General features: G+C 44.5%; 2 protein-coding genes across 4 annotated transcripts in view; one reads left to right on the top strand and one right to left on the bottom strand.

The window, feature by feature from the left end:
• The window catches only part of LOC136580635 (butyrophilin subfamily 1 member A1-like), a 53,352-nt gene extending 41,370 nt beyond the window's left edge, over window positions 1–11,982 (bottom strand). The window contains exons 1-2 of one of the 2 annotated variants that reach the window (XM_066581354.1): window positions 11,908–11,982; window positions 3,459–3,614 (exon numbers count right to left, since the gene is read on the bottom strand). The gene's annotated coding sequence lies outside the window, so the exon portion shown is untranslated. Of the gene's footprint in view, window positions 1–3,458; window positions 3,615–3,874; window positions 4,443–11,907 lie in introns of those variants that run through there. The other variant, XM_066581353.1, reaches the window with a different exon arrangement.
• Window positions 1–24,100, top strand: part of LOC136580636 (butyrophilin subfamily 2 member A2-like) — a 55,547-nt gene that overhangs the window by 11,570 nt on the left and 19,877 nt on the right. The gene's annotated exons all lie outside the window — the stretch shown is intronic.

The following is a 24,100-nucleotide window of genomic DNA, read 5'->3' as shown; positions in this document are numbered from 1 at the left end:
TAGTTGAACACGCTTGCTCGTTATGGCTTTTGCTTTTGTGCTTGAGATGGAAATCAAACGATCTTTGTCTGGGGGGCATAACTGTCGACGATGCTCGCACGCACGCCATGTATCATAGGATAGTTGTACTATGCCAGTAATCTTCCCAGGAGTGTACTCGACAACTTCACAAAGTTTTATGGTGATTAGATGAATGGTGTAGTAGCGCCAAAAGGACAGACAGACAGACATACATTCCTTTTTATATATATAGATGACATCAGGAAGTGAGAGAATTAGATTCCGTATGTAAAATTTGGACACTAATTACTTTGCGCATAGAATTGAATAATCGAGCTGGGACCCATTAACTTTTCCTACTTATGACATAATTAATGCTTGTGCCAAATTTCAAGTTTCTATGACATTGGGAAGTGAGAAAATTAGATTCCGTGCATAAAAATTTGGACGCTAATTTTTTTGCGCATAGAATTGAATAATCGAGTTGGGACCCATTAACTTTTCCTATTTATGTCATAATCAATGCTCGTGCCAAATTTCAAGTTTCTATGATATTGGGAAGCGAGAAAATTAGATTCCGTACGTAAAATTTGGATGCTAATTCTTTGGCGCTTAGAATTGAATAATCGAGTAAGGACCCATTAACTTTTTCTATTTATGACATAATGAATGCTCGTGCCAAATTTCAAGTTTTTATGACATCGGGAAATGAGAAAATTAGATTCCGTACGTAAAATTTGGACGCTAATTCTTTGGCACTTAGAATTGAATAACCGAGTTGGGACCTGTTAATTTTTCCTATTTATGACATAATCAATGCTTGTGCCAAATTTCAAGCTTCTATGACATTGGGAAGCGAGAAAATTAGATTCCGTACGTAAAATTTGGATGCTAATTATTTTGCGCTTAGAATTGAATAATCGAGTTGGGACCTGTTAACTTTTCCTATTTATGTCATAATCAATGCTCGTGCCAAATTTCAAGTTTCTATGATATTGGGAAGTGAGAAAATAAGATTCCGTACGTAAAATTTGGATGCTAATTCTTTGGCGCTTAGAATTGAATAATTGAGTTCGGACCCACTAAGTTTTCCTATGTATGACATAATCAATGCTCATGCCAAATTTCAAGTTTCTATGACATTGGAAAGCGAGAAAATTAGATTCCGTACGTAAAATTTGGACGCTAGTTCTTTTGCGCTATAATTGAATAATTGAGTTGGGACCCATTAGCTTTTCCTATTTATGACATAATCAATGCTCGTGCCAAATTTCATGTTTCTACGCTATCGGGAAGTGAGAGAATTTGTGGCAATGATGGAAACCGAACAATCTACGTGGGGGGGGGCATAACTGTCGGCGACGCTCGCACGCGCTCCATTTATCATAGGATAGTTGTACTATGCCTATAATCTTCCCAGGAGTGTACTCAACAACTTCCCAAAGTTTCATGGCGATCGGATGAATGGTGTAGTAGCGCATAAAGGACAAACAGACAGACACGCAGACAGACAGACACGCATACATTCAATTTTATTTATATAGATGACATCAGGAAGTGAGAGAATTAGATTCCGTACGTAAAATTTGGACGCTAATTATTTTGCGCTTAGAATTGAATAATTGAGTTGGGACCTATTAACTTTTCCTATTTATGACAGAATCAATGCTCGTGCCAAATTTCAAGTTTCTATGACATTTGGTGACCAGCGGGTTTGTAGTTCCGGGTCTTACAGTCAGGTAGGAACTATCAAATGTTGATCCAGGGATTATTCTGATTGCCATTATGGAGTAGGGAAGAAATTTTCCCCCTAATGGGTTAATTGGCTTCTGCCTCTTGGGGTTTTCGCCTTCCTCTGGATTAACTAGAGGGTGGATATAGGCTGAACCAGATGGACATTGTCTAAATTCAGCCTAACATACTATGTTACTATGTACTAGAATATAACTACTATAATACTGCCCCATATGTACAAGACTGTCACTACTATAATACTACCCCCTATGTACAAGAATATAACTACTTTAATACTACCCGCCATATACAAGAATATAACTACTATAACACTGCCTCCTATGTACAATAATATAAATACTATAATACTACTCCTATATACAAGAATATAGCAACTATAATACTGCCCCCCATATACAAGTAAATAACTACTATAATACTGCCTCCTATGTACAAGAAAATAATTACTATAATACTGCCCCCTATGTACAAGAATACAACTACTATAATACTGCCTCCTTTGTACAATAATATAAATACTATAATACTACTCCTATATACAAGAATATAACTACTATAATACTGCCTACTATGTACAATAATATACCTACAATAATACTGCCTTCTATGTACAAGAATATAACTGCTATAATATTACCTCCAATGTACAAGAATATAACTACTATAACAGTGTCTCCTATGTACAAGAATATAATTACTATAATACTGCCCCCTATGTACAAGAATGCAACTACTATAATACTGCTCCTATGTACAAGAATATAACTACTATAATACTGCCTCCTTTGTACAATAATATAAATACTATAATACTACTCCTATGTACAAAAATATAACTACTATAATACTGCCTCCCTTGTACAAAAATATAACTACTATAATACTGCCTTCTATGTAAAAGAATATAAATACTATAATACTGCCTTGTATGTAAAAGAATATAACTACTATAATACTGCCCCTGTGTGCCAGAATATAACTACTATAATACTACTCCTATATACAAGAATATAACTACTATATTACTGCCCCCCATGTACAAAAATATAACTACTATAATACTGCCTTCTATGTAAAAGAATATAAATACTATAATACTGCCTTCTATGTAAAAAAATATAACTACTATAATACTGCCCCTGTGTGCAAAAATATAACTACTATAATGCTCCACCAATGTACAAGAATATAACTATTATAATACTGCCCTCTATGTACAAGCATATAACTACTATAATATTGCTCCCCTATGTCCAAGAATATAACTACTATAATACTGCCCCTATGTACAAGAATATAACTATTAAAATACTGTCCCCTATGTCCAAGAATATAATTACTATAAAACAGCCCCCTATATAAAAGAATATACAGTAACTACTATAATGCTGCTCCCTATGTACAAGAATTTACCCGCTATAGTACTGTCTCCTATGTACAAGAATATAACTACTATAGTACTGTCTCCTATGTACAAGAATATAACTACTATAATACTGCCCCCTATGTACAAGAATATAACTTGTATAATAATGCTCCCTATGTACAAGAATGTAACTACTATAATACTGGCTCCTATTTACAAGACTATAATTAGTAGAATGCTGCTTCCCTGTGCAGCGTCCCTTAGCGTGATCGTGGACACATGGCATACACTGAGGAGCTCAGAGGGCAAGATGCTGGCTTGTCACAGTTGCACTTACCAGGTTCCCTCCCAGAGAGACGTACGCAGCCAAGACGAGGGCAGCGCTGGACCTCTTCTGGGCATCCCTAGGATAGGGATTCCCAATAAATGGTAGAACAGGTGCAAAGTTTGTCACGGATGACGCCACCGTTCTGGTCCCCACCGGCATGGACATCTGTGAAGAAATAATTGAGTCACAGTCAGTGATAAAGTACCTCAGGACCCCGGGAACAGTCAGGGTCTGGTATAACTTTACTTCAGAGAAATTTCAACGATACACAAGGTAGAAATTACAGATTGACGAAGTGCAGGAATTAGATAAGCTAGAGTACCTCCACCTGGCAGTCCCAGGCTACAGGACGCTCAGGTGTGAAACAATTGTGAGTCACTACCTCTGCACGAGGCCTTGAAAAAATGCATTTACTTGCTGCTTACTCTCTCTCTTTGGGGGCTCACTCTCTCTTCATAGAAGCAGGCACTCCAGCAAATCTCTCCTCCTCTTCCATCTTCACTGCATGAATGTTGAAGGTGCCCCCATGCAGCTCCGTACTCTCTCTAGCAGTTCCTGAAGATGGACCCTTTCCCACTCTCAAGCACTCACATTTATAGCCTCTCTCATACCACGTGACAGGACATAAATTGATACATTTACAGACAGTCAGCTCACACTTTGCAGACATTAAGCTCTCACTTGCTGCAGCTGTGCAATACACATAACAGAATGACAAGACAGTTTTGCACAGAGGATCTACATAAGACATTACATGTATGACATTATGAAGGGGGCCAGAAAAGCATGTACTGGGCGGTTACACTTGTACAAGAAATGCCCCAAAGGGAAAAGGTGAGGTATTAGAGCCCTCTGATTTCAATGAGAGTTCCATTAGTTTCCAAGTCAAGTCAAACAGGTTTGATGCATTCTTGAGATTGGTAGAGTCTTGGCTCGCAGACCCCAGAGATAACCTCTTTTGACGTGTCTCAGTGTAAGGTGGTAAGATCACTATATAGGCTTGTACAGTACTCCTTAAAGGGGTTTCCAGTGAGAATACTATTGATAATTATATCTCATTGAAATCCATGAGTGTTGTGCCTACAGTTACAAGCGCCGGCCACTACACAGAGGTCGGGGCAGAGACTTCCACTCTGACCTCTGTGTATTTGCGGCACTGACAGCATACGCCCGCTCAGCTGATAAGTGTCCTGAGGGACGGACCCCAGCTGATTAACAATTGATGACCTAGTAGTTTTCTCTCTGGAAAACCCCTTTAAAGTCAAGATTTACCTTCTGCATCAAAAAATTCTCTAACTTTAACAAAAGGAGCATTTCAATCACAGGGCAGTTGTAAAGGCAGGGGATACAATTTTGTGTATGTCCCCTGAATATTTTCCTGTGCGTGTTGCTCCCTACAGAGTCTACAGACCAATGGAATCCTGTACTTGGCACCCTGCAAAGATAAATGTGATTAGGTCTGATTTCCTACCAATATTGATCTAATGCTGCTTTTTTTGAATTGATCTTCACTTAGAATCTTCTGTCAGATTTTCAATAATAGAAATCTCTGAGCCGTACCAAAGGGGTGCGATTTCTGTAGAGCTCTCTCATTCCTGAAATCATTGGACTACAGCAGCGTGATCTTCTTACCTATAAGTCAGGCATATTACAACCCCACTTCCACTGTCTAAAATGGTAAGAAAAAAGAATGCAATGATTTGAAAATCTCAACTAACCATATTTTATTCCTAATAGAACAAAGAACAAATCAGATGGGGGAGGGGCGACATTATTGCATTTTGTTTTTAAAAAAATTAACTCATTAAGGCCTCATGTCCAGGGGTGGATTTGAGTTGCAGAATCTGCTATCGTCACCCGCAGAGAAGATATGCAGTTCAAGCTTCCCTTAGGAACCTCTATGCACACATGCGGATTTGGTTTTTGGATTTTTTGTGCGGAAAAGAAATTGCAGCATGCTCCATTATACCGCAAACTCCGCGCAGATGGGCTCCATTGATCTCCATGGAAGTGAGCAATCAGCATTGCATCCGCAATTCAATTGCAGATGCATTGTGGATTTGTAGACAGATACCTCTCTGGTTGCTTGGAGACCAAGCAGGGAGGTGGGGAGGAGGGGAAAGGCAGTCACTTTGGGCCTGTGATTTTTTTTTTTCTCCACACTGAAAAAAAAAAATCGCATTTGTGATCGCCAGCAAGCATTTAAAAATCATCTTCCGCTGCCGAAATCAGCGCATACCGTGGACATGAGGCCTTGGAAATTGATGACAGCAACACATCCCACAAGAGTTGGGTGGGGCCGTGTCTACCATTGTGTCGCATTCTCTCTTCTGGAAGTAAGGAGACCAATTGCTGGAGTTTTTGGAGAAGAATGTTGTCCCATTCTTGTCTGATGGACGATTCTCGCTGCTCCACAGTCCTCAGTCGTCTTTGCTGCAATTTTCATTTCATAATGCGCCAAATGTTTTCTATTGGTGGAAGGTCCGGACTCCAGGCGGCTGGTTCACCCCGGACTCTTCTTCTGTAAAGCCATGCTGTTGTGATGGATGCAGTATGTTGTGAAAAGTCCGGACTGCAGGCAACCGGTTCACCCCAGACTCTAAGGCCGCCTGCACACGGGCGGAAATCCCGCGGCGGGATTTCCCAAGGGATTTCCACCACTGAAAGCCTGCTTAGGAGTGCATTACAATACGCACTCCTATGCAGACGGCCGTGGTTTGGCCGTGCGAAATCTCGCGCGGCAAACAAACCACGGCATGTCCTATTTCTGTGCGGGGCTCGCAGAGCCCCGCACAGAAATGTCACTCACCCAGCCGCTGGCTCCGGTCTGCGCATGCGCCGGCTGCCCGGCAGCCGGCACATGAAAGAGCCGGGGCCGCCGGGCGCGGGTAAGTACGTGCTCCTCCCTGCAGGCGCTGGGGTCGGGTCCCGCGGCGAAAATCCTCGCCACCGGATTCGACCCGCTTGTCTGCAGGCGGCCTAATTCTGTGAAGCCATGCTGTTGTGATGGTTTGTAGTATATGGTGGAAGGTCCAGACTGCAGGTGGCGGATTCACCCCGGACTCCTTCTGTGAAGCCATGCTGTTGTGCTAGATGCAGTATATGGTGGAAGGTCCAGACTGAAGGCGGCCGGTTCATCCCGGACTCTTCTCCTGTGAAGCTGTTGTGATCAATACAGTATGTGGTAGAAGGTCTGAACTGCAGGTGGCCGGTTCACCCCGGACTTTTCTTCTAAGAAGGAATGCTGTTGTGCTGGATGCAGTATGTGGTGGAAGGTCTGGACTGCAGGTGGACGGTTCACCCTGGACTACTTTTCCGTGAAGCCATGCTGTTGTGATGGATGCAGTATGGATCCAGGTGGCCGGTTCACCCTGGACTCTTCTTCTATGAAGCCATGCTGTTGTGATGGATGCAGTATGTGGTGGAAGGTCTGGACTGCGCGTGGACAGTTCATTCCAGACTTTTCTCCTGTGAAGCCATGCTGTTGTGATGGATGCAGAATGTGGTGGAAGGTCCGGAGTGCAGGTGACAGGTTCACCCCAGACTCTTCCCCTGTGAAGCTGTTGTGATGGATGCAATATGTGGCGGAACGTCCGGACTGCAGGCGGCCAGTACACCCCCGGACTCTTCTTCTAAGAAGTCATACTGTTGTACTGAATGCAGTATGGGGTTTAGAATTGTCTTGCTGAAATATGCAAAGCTTTCCCTGAAAGGGACGTTGTCTGGATGGATGCTTATGCCATAGGTACTAATGCATACCAAAACCACCAGAGATGCAGAACTGTGTGCTGATAAAGAGCTGGGTGGTCTCTTTCCTATTGAGTCCGCAGGACACAGCATCCATGGCTTCCAAAAAGAACTGCAAATTTTGATTCCTCTTACCACAAAACCATTTTCCATTTTGCCTCCGTCCATTGTAAATGAGCTTTGGCCCAGAAAAGATGCCGGTGTTTCTGGATTGTGTTGATATATGGCTTCTTTGTATAATACCTCTGTAACTGACATTTGTGGATTGCGAGGTGAACTGTGTACACAGACAGTGATTTCTGGAAGTATTCCTGAGCCCATGCAGTGATTTGTATTATAGAATCATGTCTGGTTTAATGTAAATAAGGGATATGGAATAAATCCTCCACAGTGCCACCTATTGAAAGGCAGCATTCCTTCAAGCCCAAGTCAGACATTTCATACAAGCCTTGTTACAATGACTGGGAATTACAAGCAAAGCCAGACTCCATGTACATACAGCTGTTTCAGGGTTTTTGCCCTTCATCAGTGTACTGCAGGAGTCTGCCTTTGCTAGTGAGAGGCCTGGGATGGGGGTCAAAAACACTATCTTTTCTCCTTAGGGAGAGCAACTATAAACTAAGTAAGGAGACTGAAATGGCCATGCACGCTCCTCTGGGTAATATGCAAATAAGGGAGATGGAATAAATCCTCCACAGTGCCACATATTGAAAGGCAGCATTCCTTCAAGCCAAAGTCAGACTTTTTATACAAGCCTTGTTACAATGACTGGGAATTAAAAGCAAAGCCAGACTCCATGTACATACAGCTGTTTCAGGGTTTTTGCCCTTCATCAGTGTACAGTAGGAGTTTTGCTTTGCTAGTGAGAGGCCTGGGATGGGGGTCAAAAACACTATCTTTTCTCCTTAGAGAGAGCAATTATAAACTAAGTAAGGAGACTGAAATGGCCATGCACGCTCCTCTGGATAATATGCAAATAAGGGAGATGGAATAAATCCTCCACAGTGCCACCTATTGAAAGTCAGACTTTTTATACTAGCCTTGTTACAATGATTAGGAATTACATACAAAGCCAAACTCCATGTACATACAGCTGTTTCAGGGTTTTTGCTCTTCATCAGTGTACAGTAGGAGTCTGCCTTTGCTAGTTAGTGAGAGGCCTGGAATGGGGATCAAAAACGCTATCTTTTCTCCTTAGGGAGAGCAACTATAAACTAAGTAAGGAGACTCAAATGGCCACGCACGCTCCTCTGGGTAATATGCAAATAAGGGAGATGGAATAAATCCTCCACAGTGCCACCTATTGAAAGGCAGCATTCCTTCAAGCCAAAGTAAGACTTTTTATACAAGTCTGGTTACAATGACTGGGAGTTACAAGCAAAGCCAGACTCCATGTACATACAGCTGTTTCAGGGTTTTTGCCCTTCATCAGTGTACAGTAGGAGTCTGCCTTTGCTAGTGAGAGGCTGGGACAAGGGTAAAAAACGCTATCTTTTCTCCTTAGGGAGAGCAACTATAAACTAAGTAAGGAGACTGAAATGGCCATGCACGCTCCTCTGGGTAATATGCAAATAAGGGAGATGGAATGAATCCTCCACAGTGCCACCTATTGAAAGTCAGACTTTTTATACATGCCTTGTTACAATGACTTGGAATTACAAGCAAAGCTAGACCCTATGTATATACATTTGTTTCAGGGTTTTCGCCCTTCATCAGTGTACTGTAGGAGTTTGGCTTTGCTAGTGAGAGGCCTGGAATGGGGGGGTTAAAAATGCTATCTTTTCTCCTTAGGGAGAGCAACTATAACCTAAGTAAGGAGACTCAAATGGCCATGCACGCTCCTCTGGGTAATATGCAAATAAGGGAGATGGAATAAATCCTCCACAGTGCCACCTATTTAAAGTCAGACTTTTTATAAAAGCCTTGTTACAATGACTGGGAATTACAAGCAAAGCCAGACTCCATGTACATACAGCTGTTAATGTAGTGACGCCTGAGGGCCTATAGATCTTGAGCATCCATTACTGACCATCGGCCTTGTCCACATAAATTTCTCCAGATTCTCTGTATCTTTTGATGATATTATCTACTGTAGATGGTGGGATATTCAGACACAATTTCTCACCTCTGACCATATTTGCTTTTAAGATACTTGGCCTCTCTAACATTCTCCTTCTATACAGTCATGTGACTTAGTCGAAAATTGACCCTCTAGCTGTTTTTTACTAGGACCGCTTACTCAGCCAGCCTTGTTACCCTTGTCCCAACTTTTGTGAGATGTGTTGCTGCCATCAATTTCTAAATGAGCTAATTTTTGTGAACAAAATGGAAAATTGTCTACCATCCCCACTTCCCTCTGTTTTATTTGTTCCACTGTGAATAAAATATGGTTGATGAGATTTCCAAATCATTGCATTTTTTTTTCTTGACATTTCTTTACATTTTACACAGCGGACCAACTTTTCTTGAAATCAGAGTTGCAGTTTATTATGAAAGTTTTTCTATAATTACCGTTTCCCTGAAAATAAGACATACCCTGAAAATAAGACATAGCATGATTTTCCAGAATTTTTGAGGATGCAAAATGATTTATCAGGCTTTTTGAGGATGCTTGAAATATAAGCCCTACTCCAAAATTAAGCCCTGCTAACAGTTAATGAAAAAAGTCAATTTAAATAGTATAATTTTTGTTCAAAAAGTTAAACCTTTTTGAACAAAAATTAATATAAGACACTGTCTTATTTTTAGGGAAACACGGTAGTACAAAATGGACTCACGCGTTCTATTGGAGGTTGAGTCTGCGGTGGTTCTGCAGCATTTCACACTACATTTACATGATCTTTTTTTTTTTTCTATGATTCACAAAATCACATTAAAAAAGTTGTCCAAAAAAGGTTCCTGTATGTCCTTCTCCCATTCTTCGTGAAACGCTTTCATTCAGGGACACAGTTGCCGCTTATAGTCGTGGACTGCAGTGAGCTATCTCTCCCAGGAGAGGGCACCAGTGACAGTATAGATGTGCAGGATGTTCTTACATTTTGCTTACCATTGCTCTGATTTTCTGATAAGTTTTCTTGGTCTTTCTATCAGAGATTTGTAATTGGTTTGTGTCCGGCTTCGGCTCAGGATGGCTCAGGCCCACCCCAGTCAGCTGCAAATGTACTTGGGGTCTAGTCCGGGGTCTGTAATTATTTAAGGGGTCTACTTTTATATTTTTTGCAGGGTCTGGTCTGGGGTCTTATTTTTGTATCACATCTGGCCCAGAGCCTATATTTGTATATGGGGCCTGCAGTACCTTAGGGGGTCTAATACTGTAGTCATTTAGGAAAAAAGGTGTCTGTATTATAGGGGTCTGAGGTTTCTGTTAATTTAGGGGAGTTAGTTTTATATTAGTCTAGGGGGTCTGGTCTGTAGTCTGTATTTGTTGAGAGTGTCTACTTCTCTATTAGTTTAGGTAAGGTGACAAGATTTTCCCAGGGTCAAAGCGGGACAGAGGGGTGTGGTCATGGGCGGGGCTTATCACAACATATGATTTTCCCCTCATCGTTATAAAAAGTACAGGGGTGGTTCCAAAAATAAATTAACTGCGTACCCACAGCTGAAGTCATACTATGTGGCGCTCCCCTCGCCGCCTCTGTAGACTTCCAGCTTTCAGCGCTCCCCAGCTTCCGGTTCCCAGTGGCCAGTAGTGGCCTCACCTGACTAGCATCACCTGACCAGGCCGCTGGGCACCAGACGCTGGGGAGCGCTGACAGTGAATAGCCCTTGGAGGAGGAGAGGGGGAGCGCTGCTGTGTATCTCCAGCTGATTTCTAATCAAAATCTGCACCAATGGTACAGATTTTGACTGTTCTTTTAGATGCAGAATTTGCTGCAGAAATTTTCACTGTGGACATTCTGTAGTATTTCTGCCATGTGTAAAGATACCCTAAGTCAGCTTGAGGTATGCTGCCATGTGCAGAGCGGCCTGAGTAGTATTAGTGTCCCTTATATCAGCCCCTGTAATAATAGTGACCCCCCCCCCCTCCCCCACAGTGACCCTAGCAATAATAATAGTGACCCCCCACACACACACACACAGTATCCCCAGCAATAATAATAGTGACTCTACCCCCCTACAGTATCCCCAGCAACAATAGTGATCCCCCACAGAAGCCCCAGCAATAATAATAGTGACCCTCTCCACAGAAGCCCCAGCAATAATAGTGACCCCCCCCCCCCAGTGATCCCAGCAATAATAATAGTGCCCCACACACAGAGTATGCCCAGCAATAATAGTGGCCCTTGTCCACAGAAGCCCCAGCAATAATAATAGTGACCCTCTCCACAGAAGCTCCAGCAATAATATTAGTGACCCTCTCCACAGAAGCTCCAGCAATAATAGTGACACCCCCCACAGAAGCCCCAGCAATAATCGTGACCCCCACACACACACACTGTATCCTCAGCAATAATAGTGACCCCCTCCACAGAAGCCCCAGCAATAATAGTGAACCTGCCACACACACACACACACACACATACACACACAGTATCCCCAGCAATAATAGTGACCCCCTCCACAGTATCCCCAGTAATAATAATAGTGACCCCACACACACACACACACAGTATCCCCAGCAAAAATAGTAACCACCTCCCCCCCACACACACACAGTATCCCCAGCAATCAACTTGCGCCCCTATACCAGCCCAGTGACCCATATATTTACGCTCCTCCTGATCTTCACAGCGCAGCCAATCCTCTCAGCACTGCTGTGCTGCCGGTGGGCGGAAGTGTGTGTATTGCAGCGCCTCCTCCCCTCTACTCTTCTCTCTTCTCCAGAGGAGAGCTGAGGGGGGGAGGATCCAGATGCACACACTGTTATCCAGGGCTCTAAACAAATGCCTGTCCCGCTGGGGTCCCAGCGCAGGGTGTGACACTGGGTCCCAAAGCAGGACTGTCCCGCCTAAATTGGGACGTCTGATCACCTTAGTTTAGGGGGTCTGGTCTAGGGTCTGCATTAGTTTAGGGGGTCTGGTCTAGGGTCTGCATTAGTTTAGGGGGTCTGGTCTAGGGTCTGTATTTGTTTAGGGGGTCTAGTTCTGTATTAGTTTAGGGTCTGGTCTGAAGTCACTTTGTTTAGTGGATCTGAGATCTGTATTTAGGAGGTCTGACCTTGGGTCAGTACTCGCTTAGGGGGTCTTGTGCTGTGTTTTTTTAGGTCGTCTGGGTCAGTGTTTAGGATCTGTATTTAGGGTCTCTGGTCTGGGATCTGTTCTTGTTTAGAGAGTTTTGTCTCTATCTGTTTATGGAGACTGGGATCTGTACTTCGGAGGCCTGAACTAGGGTCGGTATTTGCTTAGAGGGTCACGTTTTGTATTTGTGTATAAGAGCCACTTCTTTATTTCTTTAGGGGTCTGTATACATTGTGGGATGGGATGAAGGGGGCCATCATATGAAATAAAAACTTTTGTGCACCCCTTAATCCATCGCTTTTCGAATCTCACTGATGTCACTTTTCAAAATGCAGCCCATTCACTCCCATAGAGAAGAATGTGTAACGTAGTATACGGAGTTTACTGAATCCCTCTGCATAGACTAGTACAGCTCACTGCACTGTGCTATATAGTCAAAAATTCTATACTGACACATACTACGCCAAAAGTGAATGGGGCCTATTGTATATTCTTGCACGTTCGCCAGAAGTCTTTTTAGTGCTTATGCTGAATGCAGTGCAGAAATATATTGGGAACAGAGCCTTGGCCGTACCGCAGAGCCTTAGACGCCATGCACATTACATAAATGGCCTATTGATATCATCAGCACTTGTTACCAGTTTCTCCTACCAATAGCAGCTTGTTGGAGGATGCCTAATCTCAACTATCCCTTTAATGTACGGGTAGACGCATGGGGAATGTCCCTTCTGAAGACACCTTGCCAGATATGGTCAATGGCAGCCGCTGCAGCTGGACTGGAATTTTCCATCCTAGTATTTTTAGTGAAAAGAATCTCAGCCAGGAGCAGCTGGATGCTATTTACTATCTGGGAGGAACGCTACGTACATAGGGGTGTCATGCAGGATGGGACAACCCCTTATATCAACTCTTTGGAGGTTACACGTTGCCGCCCGCAGCCATGCGGTCCTCAGCAAATAGTATCTGGAGTCCAGACTGCAAATACCGATACAAAGGCTCTATCTGGAGGGAAGGTTTTGTCAATATCTGAGCCTGTTGAAAGCGGCTCAGCTGAAATGAATATAACCTCCAGTCCTGGAGAAAAAAAGATGGTCTACTAATGAGGGGCACTATTACTACTGGGGTGATTATGGGGATCACTAATACAACTGGGTCTACTAATGGAGGTCACTATTACTACTGAGGTCTCTATGGGGATCACTATTACAACTGGGTCTACTAATGGGGGCACTCTTGCTACCGGGGCCACTATGGGGGGGGGGGGTCACTATTACTACTGCGTCTACTAATGGGGTGCACTATTACTACTGGGGCTACTATGGGGATCACTATTACAACTGGGTCTACTAATAGGTAGCACCATTACTACTGGGTCTACTAATGAGGTGAAGTATTATTATTGGGGCCACTATGGGTGTTACTATTACTACTAGGTCTACTAATGTGGGAACTATTACTACTTGGTCTACTAATAAGGTGCATTATTACTACTGGGGCCACTATGAGGGTCCTTGTTACTACTAGGTCTCCTAATGTAGGCACTATTACTAATGGGTCTGCTAATAGGGGGCACTATTACTACTGGGACCACTAATAGAGCCACTATTATTACTGGGTCTACTAATGGGGGGCACTATTACTACTGGATACACTATGGGGGTCACTATTACTACTGGGTCTACTAATGGGGGCGCTATTACTACTGGGTCTACTAATGAGGGGCACTATTACTACTGGGTCTACTAATGAGGTGCACTATTGCTACTGGGGCTAAAAATTTGCCATTGTCCCTCTTGTTTTTGTTCATAAGTTGTGAGGTATGTCATTAGACTCTACACCTGTTGTCATTGGCCAGTGCTGCCCCCATGAGCCTGGCTGACCAGTCAGAGCAGCATGCAGAGTCTCAGACTACTGGTACTGATACCCAGTTTGTCAGAGAAGTGGTGCAGCTATCTTTGGCTCTGCAGGAGGGTCTACCAAATGTGGACTGTCGGTATCGTCAACTAATCTGGCCATGTTTGCACATGTTTGATCGAATGAGAACTGATGTAATTAGCACTACATGAGAGAAAAACTCAAGAGTTTTGGGCCTCATTTACAGGGACTGTCAAATTGTCAGACTCTCTTTGTTACCCATAGCAACCAATCACAGCTCAGCCTTCATCCTCCCACAGACCTATAAGAAGCAAGAGCTGCACTGTGATTGGTTGCTAGGGGCAACAGAGACAATTTTACTGCTAGAGCGTTCTAAAAAGTGAGGCCTCTTGTCTCATGAATGTCGTCTCAGAATGAAGTTTTTATGACGCTCTACAGTTACAAGAAGCAAAATGACGACTCTGCAACAGCGTGCACGAACACACCGCCAGCAACAGCACCCTCAAGTATCATATATACGACTTCACGTGTTCTTTTAAAGTGCTAATTGTCCAACAACTAAAGCCAGATGGCGAGCTGCGTAGACAGGAATCTGCTTGATTGTATCTACAGCCACTTTCTTACAAACATCTTGGGGGACATTCGCAAAATGTTCTATGCCAGCTTCTGGCGTAAAAAAGCCACACAAGTATTTGTCCAAAAATTTGCAACTTTTTCTTCTCTCTGGGCCTTCTCGACACATTTTTGAAAAGTAGGCAGGGCTTCTGGGAGGGGCGTCGCCACCACAAACCAACAGGTGGCCCCTGTCCATGAACTACTGATGACCCATTAAGAGGGTAAGTCATCTTTTTTTTTTCAAGCAAGCTTGAAAAAAAACGTGGAGGTCGAAACGTAGCTATTGTCTTGCACGTTTTGGGAGAATAAAAATCCTTTCTGCTTTGCACCAACTCGTGCTGCCAAGCCTCCTTTTCTTACTACTTCCATTTGGATAATTTTGAGGACTTGATTTTTGGATCCTCGTGCTCGGCTCGACTGCCCAACCCGGAGTGGGTGATTGAGGAGTGCTGCAGGTGTATCTTTATTAAACTATGTACCATGGTCATGTGATTGTACAGTATGATATTGTTGGGGTTTCCTTGCAGCAAGTGCAGGGGCTCATCTCACTAATACATATTCATATGAGTCTGCACAGGTAAAGCGTCCATACACAACATTTGCAGCCCTCAATTTGGTGGGTGCCGACACAACAACCTTTTATGGTGTCTTATTGATGCACTATAATGAATCAGGTAAGGATAGAAGAAAGTTTTGTATTTTAAGTATAAGAAGCCGAACCCCCAGATGTGTAACTATGAAGCTCCTGGACCCCGATGCAAAGAATGCTGCAGGGCCGCCACCTACCATGTGCCAAGTATAACACTTGAGTCTTCTTATGTGGGGGAAGAGCCTTTAGCCCCAAGGAAACTAAGGCTGGGGTGCAACTGCTACCTCTGCACCCACTTCTAACTACACCCTTTTATGTCTGACTCATCTCAAACATGGAGAAGATGATATTGGTGGAGGTTGTTTTCATCTTGTGACGCTTCACCACAAATGCAGCTCATTGATTCCAGGTCCGTCCTTGACAAACCAAACTTCTCTGCACTAAGAATAGACGGATATTTAGATAATTCCTCCCTTTACATTAATAAACTGCATACATTTGCTTCCTGCGCCAGCCGGTTCTGTCTCCTCCATAGCAGATCCCTCATTGTATTGTTAATGTTTGTGAAGTTTTTAGAAAGGTGGAGGCGAAGCAACTGGTTCATTATACTTTACAAGTAGTATCTTTAATATATATATTTGTATATGACATGGCGTGAGAAAAACATGCTGGCTGATGGGACGTCAGCACCCTCATACCCCCCCCAATTCAGGAGTAGTCACCGGGCCTGTAACAGGAGTAAATACACAACTGTTAGTCTTTTGTGGGGTGGGAGTTGGTCACAGCATGTATTAAGTGAACATTAACTTACGTTCAATTGTGTAAACCTTCATTTTCTCTTAAGTGAAATAAAAATAAAATCTTATTTGTACAGCGCCAGCTTATTCCGCAGAGCTTTCAGGTAATTTTTTCATTTATTACCCCACACCAAGCTGGGTGCTCATTTTACCGACCTCAAAAGGATGAAGGCTCAGTCAACCTTGAGCCGGCTACCTGAGCCGTACGGGGATTGAACTCACAACCTTCAGGTCATGAGCGAGAGCTTAGGTCTGCATTTCTGCTGCCTTAACAATCTGCGTCATACGAGGCACAGCTTCCCCATTTCTCACCACACACCGCCATGGAGGAGGTTGTGTAGCCCTACACGGCACTCCGACGCCCACCTAGCAAAAACAAGCCTTGCTCCACACCATTCTGGACACCATCTGAGGTACCAAAATGGAGTTCTCACACGTACCACCACCCCAGACCTGAAATCCATAAATCTTGAGATATAAGAATTACTGGTGTGCCGGGCTTTCTCTATCACAGCGGCGTCCCTGGCACCTTGTCAAACTACCCGTAGAGCTATCTGAGACCACAACATAATTACTTCTTGAAAAAAACCAATTCTCCTAAACTCATTAGTGTCAGGAGCTCGGCAACCCACGGAGAACAGAGGTCATTTCTGCCTACATGGATAACCAGGACAGCCAGGCCCATTACCCCTTGACTGATGTTGACAACTTCTGGGAGGACTTGGATCCACCACAAATCACAGATACCATGCCAAAGCACACCCACCATTCGGAAGCCCAAATCTATGCCACCAGGTCTGCACTTAGTACATTGAGCCACCCAGAATATATATGAATGGCCTAGGAACCAAACCATCGGCAACTGGAACCTACAAACAAAGAAGTTAGAAGGTGCAGATTAAAGCAACAGCTCCGGCCTAATGTACCTTGCAAAACACTCCAATCACCATCTCCCAACCCTCATCACATCATTCTGGATTAGCTCCTGCAGCATCCGGCAGAGAAGCTCCTTGGTCATACCTGTACCTGGCAGCACGGGATTTAACGGCACCGATCCACACGTCCCGTCAGAGGGAGCCGCAGTGAGAGGAAAAAGGTGATCCCAGCCCTTTCCCGAAACAGCACGAGGAGGGTGAGGGGAGAAGAAAGGCAAAGCTTCTACACCCCTTAAGGGGGCCACCACCTAATTACTTAGCCCTTTATCTGGGAGAAAAAGAGGGGGAGGGTGACTATTTGAACCGCATCGAAAGCAGGTGACAGGGGGATAAAAGATAAGGGGACTACTACTTAGATCTCTTCCCCCCTCAGTCCGGGGGCATGCTCCTTAGTAAATCGCATTCCCTTCAAAATCACATTGCAGTACCGCTCATGACCACTAGGGGCATTTTTTCCCAAGCCTATACTGGGCAAGGCAGTTTGTACACTATGTTATGCAGGAATGGTGTGTACCCTATACCTGTATACAGTATACTGTATTTCTTTCATGGAAGAATATATCAGTAGTATCCGGCCTGTAGTTGGCAGTGCATCTTGGGAGTTGCAGTTTAACACAGTATTTAGGGGTCTTACAATCAAAATATTTTTTTTAAAAGAAGCCTAAAAAGTTAACAAAAGTGTGTTTCACTGGTGGGAATAAAAGTTTACCCATATTAGTTATGTCCAACCTGCTGCACTTAAGCTGTTTTAAACTACAGCACCGAGTATGCCATGCCTGCCTGGTCAAGTCATTTTGGGAGTTGTAGTTTCGTAACAGGTGGAGGATGTCTGCCACCACTGCCTAACAGATGACTACACCCTAAGCGTCATTACAATGCAGCATCATTTATGGTCACTAGCAACCTTCAACTTGGCTGTTCTATCTGGAAGCTGCCACTGTATTCAAGTGGATAGGCAACCTTGGGATGGATGGGGACCTAGAGTCCACCAGAGCTAAAGCCGCTGCGAGGGAGTCAATATCTCCTGCCTCAGCCATCGAGCTACTCCAGCCTACGTTTTTGGATCAGTTGTTGTACGGGAACTATGACAGAAGTATCAGTGGGATTGGTGGCACTTGATATGACAAGGGGTGAGGAGTGCTGCTTGAATATATATATTTCTGTTAGGACTGGTCCACAGAATTTCCCCCGATAGTAAGCCACTTGTATGACCCAATGTTCTGGCTGTGACAGCTGTGAGGATTTGCCTGGGCATCAGCTTTTCGGCTGACGTCGTCCTCACTCATTAGATTGATGCATTCTCCTCTTTCTGTTATAAATGTGTCTTATTGATTAGAAACTGAATGTAAGAAGTCGCTGAGACCCAACAATAGCAACTAAGAGCTAAATCCCCTAATAGTTCCGGAGCTCGTGCAGAAGCTGTAAGTGATTATCGAGGACCCCTCATCACCAGCTTATTTCTGAGCCGGTGACCGTGTCATTACATCCCCTCCTGATATATCATTATCACTAACAATCCAGTGACACGTGTGACAGCCGCTATGAGGCCAGCAGCTGGGACGTCAATGTCCTTACCATCCTTGTGGAACAGGACCAAGCACCCAAGATCTGTATCTGTATCCACATTTATGTTGCATTTAAGCTCTTGTAAACACGGGGACACATTCATAAAGTCAGTTGCAAATGGTGAACACGCGTGTGCCGTATTTATATTGAATCTTGTCGCCATTTAGTTTTTATTTGCACACATGTGAGCCCACAGGGGAGAGCTGTGCGGGTTATGCAGGGTGGGTTGTGTGCAATTTTAACACTTTGACTTCGGCCTAGTAACACATTTATATGTATTATATTATACTGACATGGTGCCCATATAAATAGTGGTTTATAGTGCCAAGATAACTAGTCCACTACAGCCCTCAGATAAAAATAGTGCTGTATAGCATCCAACTATATAGTGCCTTAGTGTTCAGATGAATAGTGCCTTACAGTGTCCAGATGAATAGTGCCTTGCAGCGTCCAGATGAATAGTGCCTTACAGCGTCCAGATGAATAGTGCCTTGCAACGCTCAGATGAATAGTGCCTTACAGCACTCAGTTGACTAGTGCCTTACAGTGTCCCGATAAATAGTGCCCTACAGCTTGCAGAGGAATAGTGCCTTACAGCGCGCAGAGGAATAGTGCCTTACAGCGCTCAGATGAATTGTGCCTTACAGCGCTCAGGTGACTAGTGCCTTACAGTGCTCAGGTGACTAGTGCCTTACAGCGCACAGGTGACTAGTGCCTTACAGCGCTCAGTTGACTAGTGCCTTACAGCGTCCCCATGAATAGTGGCCTACAGCTTGCAGATGAATAGTGCCCTACAGCTTGCAGAGGAATAGTGCCTTACAACGCACAGATGAATAGTGCCTTACAGCGTCCAGATGAATAGTGCCTTACAGCGCTCAGATGAATAGTGCCTTACAGCGCTCAGGTGACTAGTGCCTTACAGCGTCCCCATGAATAGTGGCCTACAGCTTGCAGAGGAATAGTGCCTTACAGCGCGCAGAGGAATAGTGCCTTACAACGCACAGATGAATAGTGCCTTACAGCGCGCAGATGAATAGTGCCTTACAGCACTCAGATGAATAGTGCCTTACAGCGCTCAGATGAATAGTGCCTTACAGCGCTCAGATGAATAGTGCCTTACAGCGCTCAGATGAATTGTGCCTTACAGCGCTCAGGTGACTAGTGCCTTACAGTGCTCAGGTGACTAGCGCCTTACAGCGCTCAGGTGACTAGTGCCTTACAGCGCTCAGTTGACTAGTGCCTTACAGCGTCCCGATGAATAGTGCCCTACAGCTTGCAGATGAATAGTGCCTTACGCGCGCAGAGGAATAGTGCCTTACAGCGCGCAGAGGAATAGTGCCTTTCAGCGCACAGATGAATAGTGCCTTACAGCGCACAGATGAATAGTGCCTTACAGCGCACAGATGACTAGTGCCTTACAGCGTCCCGATGAATAGTGCTCTACAGCGTCCCGATGAATAGTGTCCTACAGCTTGCAGAGGAATAGTGCCTTACAGCGCGCAGAGGAATAGTGCCTTACAGCGCACAGAGGAATAGTGCCTTACAGCGCGCAGATGAATAGTGCCTTACAGCGCTCAGATGAATAGTGCCTTACAGCGCTCAGATGAATAGTGCCTTACAGCGCACAGAGGAATAGTGCCTTACAGTGCACAGATGAATAGTGCCTTACAGCGCTCAGATGAATAGTGCCTTACAGCGCTCAGATGAATAGTGCCTTACAGCGCTCAGATGAATAGTGCCTTACAGCGCTCAGATGAATAGTGCCTTACAGCGCTCAGGTGACTAGTGCCTTACAGCGCTCAGTTGACTAGTGCCTTACAGCGTCCCGATGAATAGTGCCCTACAGCGTCCCGATGAATTGTGGCCTACAGCTTGCAGATGAATAGTGGCCTACAGCTTGCAGATGAATAGTGCCCTACAGCTTGCAGATGAATAGTGCCTTACAGCTTGCAGATGAATAGTGCCTTACAGCGCGCAGAGGAATAGTGCCTTACAGCGCGCAGAGGAATAGTGCCTTACAGCGCGCAGATGAATAGTGCCTTACAGCGCTCAGATGAATAGTGCCTTACAGCGCTCAGGTGACTAGTGCCTTACAGCGCTCAGATGAATAGTGCCTTACAGCGCACAGATGAATAGTGCCTTACAGCGCTCAGTTGACTAGTGCCTTACAGCGCTTAGATGAATAGTGCCCTACAGCGTCCCGATGAATAGTGGCCTACAGCTTGCAGATGAATAGTGCCCTACAGCTTGCAGATGAATAGTGCCTTACAGCGCGCAGAGGAATAGTGCCTTACAGCGCGCAGAGGAATAGTGCCTTACAGCGCACAGATGAATAGTGCCTTACAGCGCTCAGATGAATAGTGCTTTACAGCGCACAGATGAATAGTGCCTTACAGCGCTCAGATGAATAGTGCCTTACAGCGCACAGATGAATAGTGCCTTACAGCGCGCAGATGAATAGTGCCTTACAGCGCTCAGATGAATAGTGCCTTACAGCGCTCAGATGAATAGTGCCTTACAGCGCTCAGATGAATAGTGCCTTACAGCGCGCAGATGAATAGTGCCTTACAGCGCGCAGATGAATAGTGCTCTGTGGAGTCCTGTTAAATATTACTCATTTTGCCCAGGCAGCTCTGTGCATCATTCACATGATCCTATCAGCACTAATTTAATGTATAACTGGTTACATTGCCCACATAACTAGTGCCTACTGGCATCGTGACATTCAGGGACTGTAAGACCATGGCGAATCAATGACTCGGTGTCGTAGTGAAAATCACACTTGCATATTTCACTCAAGTTGCAAAATAGTTGTGCAATTTCGCACTCCCATCTCTCCTGTTGGGGTGCAACTTCTAAACGAAGGTTGCTTCTTGGGTCAACCTGGCTGTCAGCTGTCAGCACCCCTAGGGTTGCACATGTAATGCAATGGTGCCCACCCATAGCCATCCAGACTGACCATCCCTGCCACTCAACCAAACAATATCTTCGGCAACATCAAACCTATGTCTGGAGGCTGAAGATGTTCCTGGTGCCGAGGGTAATCATTGGCCCCGCCAGCTGCTGTACAACATTCCAGCACATTTTCAGTTCCCATCACAGACATTCCTGACACTTTGTGCAAACAAACAGGTTCCACTGGTGCAGCAACGAGATATTCCAATCATGGGCTTATTATGAAGAGACAGTGAAGAGCAAAGGTGACCCTTAATATAATGTCACACACTCAGGATGCCCCACGGCAATGGCAAGGACTATTTAGGTCCGGCCCATTTAGTGTTGCAACACTTCTGCTTGCAACATGGACAATTCCTATGAAGTCAACATTAGGGAATTGCTATTTTTAACTTTGAGCAATTTTTGGGAAGTCGCCAAACCAGAGGAGATGTTTTAAAGGGGTTGTCCAGGGTCAGAAAAACAGGGCTGTCTTCTTCCAGAAACAGCACCACACCTGTCTACTGTTTATGTGTGGTATTACAGCTCAGCCTCAGTCACTTCAGTAGAGCATTGCTGCAATACCGGAAATAACTGATGACCAGGTTTGGTTTGGACTGCTGGTAGAAAGTAGATAGCCACTCCGCAAATAATAGATTCTTGCTCTTACTGCCTTCATAATCTTCCCTGCCCAGTGGCGCACCCAAGTGAATGGGGTCGGCTGCAGTTCCCTGCACAGTCAGATGGCTGGTTGTATTGGTGCAGCAGAGGATCATTCTCAGGATCGGTGGGGCACAAAGGTTGGCCCAGTGACGAACACAGGAGAGATGTGGCCCCATAGCAAAAACTTAAATGGACCTACCATTATGGTATCCGGTTTTGCCAACCAGTACTGGAGGGCCTGGTGTTTTGTTTCCCATTCCTTACTCTTTCTTGGACCAAAATCTCCAACTCCTCGTTTGCTAAGAGTGCAGTTTCTCTTTGGAGAAAGGATCTGCATGCATCGCTGCTACCCAATAACAAAAGGCATGGTGCAAGCAGAACCTGGAATATGTTTACTGCTGCTACTAAATGGGGACTGGTGATGGGATAGGGGGGCAAAACATGCGACAGTCCCCAAAATCTTGGACTGTCAAGCGGAGTCTGGGGTGGTTAGGACGAATGTTACAGTATACTGTATATGTTCTACTACATTATAGGAGAATTATTAACCTCTTCTTGATGTACATGCTCCATGCTGGGTATGGAGAACAGGGCTGGACCACTCTGTTCTTCATACCCAGCCTGTCATCAGAGAGTGGGATACAGCTGAAACAATAGTATCAGCTGTATCCCGCTGTGAATCCCTGATAAGGCTCATCGTCGTCTTTCAGCGCGCTGAAAAACAACGATGAGTGACGGCATAACGAAAACTGCACGATGTCAGTGCAGTTACACACAACGACTATCGCTCAAAAGATGGCTTTTGAGCGAATTTTGAGCTATAATCGTTGTGTTTAATGGGCTTTAATGCAGTATAGGCGTTCAAACAATTATGAGCTCAAATGCCCTGTGGGGTCTAAAAAGAGTACAAAATAGGTTAAAAATAAAAAATTCACAGTTGTCACATCAAAAAATAACATTATTAATCCAGCCATCAGAAAATAAAATACTATACCAGGCTTGTAGTTTTTGCTCTCCCCTCCAAAAAAAAAAAAAGAAAACTAAATAAAAAGTCAGTTTTGCTCTACTTAGAAGTGTCTCCAATACATTATGTGGTATGTTAAGTGGTACCATTGGAAAATTACAACCCATCGTGCAAAACAGAAGTCCTCATGTAGATATGTTGCCGTAAAAATAAAAAAATAATGATTTTTTTAAAATGTGGAGATGGAGCCGCAAGCGAGCATAGCCTCACCGTTGGCTTCCCCGCACCCCCCATAGGGGCTATAGCCTGGGCGCTATATTGAAATGCTATTTTATAATCTACGTTTGTTTAGTTTGAGAGGCTTCAAGCCTCATGTTTTGTATGTCCCCCCCCCCTCTCTTCCCCCCCCCCCCCGTCATAACCCCTATGGGGTGTGGGTCTCGGGACACAAAAAGCACTTGCCTTTCCCCCATATAGATGGCTAACGTCTCTATGTGCTCCTACAATGTAAAAGGGTTCAACACCCCTGAAAAGAGGAACCAAATTCTCTACCACCTACACAGGAAGGGGATCATGGTCGCAATGTTGCAGGAAACACACTTTAAGGCGGAGTGTGTTCCGCGTCTTTCCTCTAGATATTACACCACGTGGTTTCATAGCCCTCATCCCACGAAGAAGGCAGGAGGGGTGTCAGTAGCGTTGCACAAATCGCTCCAACACACTGTCCTAGACCACGAGACAGATCCAATGGGCCGCTATGTATTTGTAAAGTTGGAGGTTATGGGTGTT

Source organism: Eleutherodactylus coqui, chromosome 10 (assembly GCF_035609145.1).
Source record: "Eleutherodactylus coqui strain aEleCoq1 chromosome 10, aEleCoq1.hap1, whole genome shotgun sequence".
In the NCBI taxonomy this organism is placed as follows: Eukaryota; Metazoa; Chordata; class Amphibia; order Anura; family Eleutherodactylidae; genus Eleutherodactylus; species Eleutherodactylus coqui.
This window is presented reverse-complemented; position numbering and strand designations above follow the sequence as displayed.